The sequence below is a fragment of the Microtus oregoni genome, unplaced genomic scaffold (assembly GCF_018167655.1).
Source record: "Microtus oregoni isolate MIOR12 unplaced genomic scaffold, Mior012 000034F_ref0000314, whole genome shotgun sequence".
Classification (NCBI taxonomy): domain Eukaryota; kingdom Metazoa; phylum Chordata; class Mammalia; order Rodentia; family Cricetidae; genus Microtus; species Microtus oregoni.
Window position 1 is genome coordinate 3,971,747 of NW_024543093.1, and position 6,174 is coordinate 3,977,920.

Below are 6,174 nucleotides of genomic sequence, written 5' to 3' on the forward strand. Positions count from 1 at the left end.
TCACTGGACAGATACATCAGCAGTAAAGAGCTATGTGCGGCTCTTTCGAGGACTGCAGTTCAGTTCCCACTGCCCACACTGGGAAGCTCCAAGGGGTGTGATATTTCTATGGGTACTTGTACATTGCAAGCTCATAATTAAAAACCAATTTTGTTTAAAAGTAAAGCCTGTCACATTTGATAAAAGTTTCCTGTGAGAAAGCCATTATAAATATGAATAAATAAATACTAAATATCTTAAAACTAAGGGTTAATTTTTAAAAGATACATCATTAAGATACTACCAAAAGAGTAGGTGTCTAAACTAATATCAAATCACATACGTTCCAGAACAAAGATTCTTATCAACAGCTAGGAAGGGAATTGCATAATTATGAGGGAGTCACTTCATTAAGGGAATTAATTCCTAAATAGTAATGGACCTAACATCTGATACCTCAAATATAAGAAACACAACTCCTGTGAAGAGACAAGAAACAAAACAGATTCCAGTCAGCTATGCTAATATTTAATTTCTCAGTAACTGAGCAGATACAATAAGTATTAGGAAACTTAGGGCCATATAAATGGTCTTTATCCCAACTGACCTGTTCAAGATTGTGCTGGAGTTTTAAGTCAATGCGACAGGCAAGGAAGAAAGAGTCAAGGCATCCAATCAGCAAGAAACAAAAGTGTCTACTTACAACCTCATCATCTACGCCAGTGGTTCTCTACCTTCCTAATGTTGTGACCCTTTAAGACAGTTCCTTGTGTTTGGTGACCCCCAGCCATAGAATTATTTCATTGCTATGTAATAACTATAATCTTGCCACTGTTATGAATTGTAATGTAAATATCTGTGTTTTCAGATGGTCTTAGGCAACCCCGTTACAGGTTTTTTTCAACCCCAAAGAGGTCATGATCCACAGGTTGAGATCTATATAGAATTCTTCATATGCGATCTTCAAAAAGCTACAAGAACATATTAGCAAAGCTGCAGGAAAATAGGTGCAATGTTTAAGAGCATCCTAAGGATGTAGAATGTGTTCTGTTTGTTGTATATACTCAGAACTCAATACTTCTATTTTTACAATATATAAAAATGAGAAAAGGTGGGTAGGAGAGATGGATTGGTGGTTAAGAATGTTAGGTGATCCTCCAGAGTACTCAGGTATGATCCCCAGAACCCAGATTGCAGCTCACAACTGTCTCTAACTCCAGAACCAGGGTATTCAATGCCATCTTCTGGTTTTTGTGGGCATTAGACCCACACATCATACATGGTCATACATATATGCAAAGCGCCTATACACATAAAAATAAGCAAATAAATCAAAAGAATTTTAAAGAGAGGTAGACTAAAATTCCAAAGGACCAAAAGGGAAGGCAGGTAGAACTGCCTAATGTTTTAGGTGTTTATAACTCTAAAATATAAAGAATGACAAGAATGCCATAAAAATTTGAATAATGCAAAGGGATTTGCAATAATTGATGTTCAAGCATGTATACAACAGTCATGAGTACCAAAATGAGACAGGTACTCAATGAACATCATAACTTGAAGGAAATTTCATGAATACCTACTAAATAGTTAATTTTCATAGTCACTGTTTATTGCTGTGAAGAGACACCATAACCAAGGCAACTCTTAGGAAGAATACATTTAATTGAAGCTTGCTTACAGTTTCAGGGGTTTAGTCCACTGTCATCATGGTGGGGAGCACGAGAGTATGCAGAATGGTACTAGGTCAGTTGCTGAGAGCTACATACTGATCCATAGGCAGAGAGAGATAGACTCTGGGCTTGGCATGGGCTTTTAAAACCTCAATGCTCACCCTCCAATGACACAGTTCCATTAACACCTACTCTAATACGACCATACCTTGTAATTCTTCTAACCCTTTCAAATAGTGCCATTCCCCTACTGACTAAGCATTCAAATATATGAGCCTGTGGGGACAATCTGATTCAACCACCACAGTAATTGAAAGTAAAACCACACATGGTCATGGGAGAATGTAAGAAGAAGAGTTTCTTCCAGAAAAAGAAATGGAGCTGGCATGAAAAGAACCTGCATGCTTATAAATAGGCTAACTGGTACTTACCACATTTCTGGGTAGGATGCATAGCAGGGACATTAGTGATCAACTATGATGGGTCACCATGAGAGTCAAACGGATTTAGAATCTACTGAGACAGGCCTCTGCACAGATTTATGAGGGCCCTTCTAAGAGAATAAACCAAGGAGACAGAACCCTCTCACACAGTAGGTGCACTTTCCAGGGGTAGCCTAGACATAAGCCATGAGAGGGAAGCAATGCTGCTATCTGCCTGTCTTTGTTTCTCACTAGTGGGTGCAGTGATCCAGTTACCATTGCTCCCAGCGTCTTTTTAGCCTAGACATAAGCCATGAGAGGGAAGCAATGCTGCTATCTGCCTGTCTTTGTTTCTCACTAGTGGGTGCAGTGATCCAGTTACCATTGCTCCCAGCGTCTTTTTAGCCTGGACATAAGCCATGAGAGGGAAGCAATGCTGCTATCTGCCTGTCTTTGTTTCTCACTAGTGGGTGCAGTGATCCAGTTACCATTGCTCCCAGCATCGTTTGCTGCACTCACAACCCAGTTTCTCCCACCTTCAAACCAAACTAGAAATCAGAAAACTCCAGGAACTCCACAGGCCCAAACTGGAGCTTCTGAGGCACCCAGCATAGTGGACTGAGCAGCAACAGGGTTCCTAGACTCTCCAGTGTGCAGATAGCCATTGTGGGACTGCCCAGTTCACATAGCAAAAGCTAACAATTTCCTTTGATACATTCATTCTATCAGTTCTGTTCCCCTTAGAAAACCCTAGTCCACTACCCATGGTTAATGGTCTACATAAGGTCTTCTGCTTTACCTCTCAGCATCATTGCCTGTAATGAGGACCTGACTGGAAGTGGAGGGTGTCTTTCTTCATGGCCTGTATGTCTAGGCTGATGCCCAGGCAACCTGCTGCTTAACATGCTCTTTCTGTAGTCTGTCCTCCCACCCCATAGGAACTGCCATGAACACCCCAGCAAGCAGTGAGTGTGAAATAAGATTTTGAAATATCAAGCTTCAGTTCTCTTTGTGATACCAAAGCCTGGCAACACCACTTAAGGAGATACCAAGGTGTGTTAGTTTTGCAGAGGGCAAACCAGACTGCTTTGGCAGCAGAAATTTATCTACTCAAAGTTTGAAGTCAATGTGTTGACAGGCTACGTGCACCCCATTGATTCTCAGGGAGTATCTTTCCTGGCATTTTCTAGCTTTCTTCCAAGAGCTCTGACTGTTCCTGGCTACCATTCCCACCTTGTCTCTTTTTCATACCCCCAGGGGCCCACAGTTCTCTCTCTCTCTCTCATCCCCTTTACTTCTAAAGCTACTAATCTCACTAGATTAGGAGAAGCCATAATCAAGTGCAACTTCTTTTTATGGAGTCCCTGTTTCCCAATAAGGTCACATTTGAGGGTATCATTTGGCAGTTTAAAGCATAGTACTAGGAAATACTCTGACTTAATTCAGTAAAGGAGAGTTACAATTCTTCATTTTTGACCTGTCCACATGCAAGTGGGAATGCCAGGTACAAGACAAACAGAAGCTAAGGTGCTTCCTTAAAGGTTCTGTCAAGCCTCACCTGGCCCAGTGGTCCATAGGGGTAAGATGAGAAACACTTAGCCTAGTGTTTCTTTCTTGGAGAGACCTCTCTCTACTTCTTTTAGGAGCTATAGGGGCAAGGAACTCATACACTGAGGGACATAGCCCTGCACCTTGGGATGCGAAGTCAGGTCAGTCCTCCAGAGCTGCTGTGTGTTTACCTCCAGATGAAGCCTGCTTTGCTCACTCCCTTGAATCCATCTTAGGATGTTGATTTCTGTGCCTAAAAGCAGCAGTACCAAAGAGGGATTTGTCCATGCAGAAACATTTGCTACAGCTCGCACATCAGGGTGCTTACCCCAGATTGAGTACCTTGTCTCAGTTACCTATTTCATGACAGAAAAACTGAGACTCAACAGGAAAATGTCTTGCAGGGCACACATAGGGTGTCTGCATTGCAAACCATGCTCCCTCTTCATTCCACGTAGATACTTGCTTGTGCCTGCCTCACGGATGCTGAGACCTTCATCCCCACAGTGATGGGATGCACAGATGTGGCCTTGGACATTGACTAGTGAAGGCGATGTCTTCCTGGGTAAGGATAGTATCCTTTTTGCCTCTTCCATTTGAGGAAGTAGCAAGAAAACTGTCAGAAAGTCAGACTGGGGTAGCCATCAACCACCAAGCTGCACTCTGACCCTGTGCTTCACAGGCTTCAGAATAGAAGAAGGGTGCCATTCCAACTTCCAGAGTATGATGGTTGCTACAACAGCCTGAGCAGGTCAGTGCAATGCTGACTGTACCTTCGAATAGCTGTCTAGGTGCAAAGACATTTCTCTTTAGAGATGGAATATGTATGTGCTCAAAGGCTCTTGCCCAAATCTGGTTGGATTGCAATCGAGTTCAGGGAAAGGCATAAACCTCACTTCCCCTTTGTTTTAGTCCTGAGTGTAGAGAAAGCCACAGAGCACACTGTCTCGAGGTGAGGGTGGGAGAGGTGAGGGTGGGAGAGGTGAGGGTGGGAGAGGTGAGGGTGGGAGAGGTGAGGGTGGGAGAGGTGAGGGAAGAGGCTTGGCAATATTCCCACATCGTGGTAGCTATGTCTCTAGCAACGGGTTGGTGTGAAACAACTTCAGGAACTGAGATCCCTGAAATCAAATGTACACATTGTCTTTTCATTTTCTGCATGGCTGTCTTGATGCATTTATTCCCATGAGCCTTACTACACTTATTTGTGCAATTTGCTACATATCTTTGAAGACTGTGTATTCACAGAGTAGCACCCTCCTGCATCTCAAGGTGGATGTTGCTCAGGGTTGGATTCCCTGCAGTGACATAATACATAGCTGGGGATTCATTTGTCCAGACTAAAATTAAGAAGGCCCGACCAGGGCTGTGGATGGGCTCAGTTCGGGCTTCAGCCTACGAAGCTGGCTGTCCCAGCCCTTCTTGTCTCTGTTGAGACACGAGCAATGAATGACCAGACTTGCATCCATGGAAACATTTGAAAGCCACAGATGATGCATAAGGACGCCTTAAGGCATTTATAACTATTGTTCATAATTATTACAGATGAACGCTTGGCACAGACTGAAGGTTGGCCACAGAGCTTGACACACGCAAGGATGGGCTGGAATAGAAGCCCGTGATACAGAGGACCTCGGACTCTGAAGAGAATTGTGTTGGTGACAGGAAGAGCCGATGTCGTGGAGGGCTGTCCGCTTGCAGGCACATCCATATTTGAACCTCCAGTTCACCCTGCATCTTCTTCTCACCAAATGACTCTGGTCTTTCCTAGGTCTGACTCTCTCTGAACCCTGGCTACTTTACAAAAAAAAAAATGTTACGAAGTTGGGCTTAATCGGTGCTTCTCAAACACGCCTTAGTCTGTTCATCGAGCTTAGCAAAGTACTTTAGACTGAATTTATGAATGAGAATAGTTTCTATCTGTCCCTAACATTGGGAAGACCAAATCTGAGGTATCAATAGGTTCAGTATTTGGGGAACGTGCTCACTACTTCAGGAGCAGACCTTTGCTGTCTCCTTACGTCGGGCTCCATTCAAGAGGGTAGAACTTAATCACTTCCCTAAAGACCCCACCTCTTAATGTGCCTCTACCTGAGTCTATATTAGAACTCGACATGAAAAGTTGGTCCATGAGGATTTTTCTGGTTACAGCAGGCAGACACTCCCATTGTGACCCCTCTCCCTTCTCCTCAAGAGCTCCTAAAAGAGTCTCAGTTTTGAGTACCACTCCCCAGTGAAAACAACTCTGCGTTCCCTTCACTGATAGCAGTAAGGATTCCCATTCCATCCTGACCCAGCCCTATGCCCGTGACACACCTTAACTCAGTCATCCCTTAAGAAACCTTTGGTTCTTATAAAAGTAAAGTGACTTGCCAAGTCACAGCTTATATGACACCAGGGATTCAGAGCCTGAGCCTGCTGTCACCGATTCCTCAATTCTCCGTCCTCCCTATCTCAGGCCCTGTCCCAATGGAGTTAAATCATGTAGATCATAATCACACACACACACACACACACACACACACACACACACACACATCATAGCATATCATTAA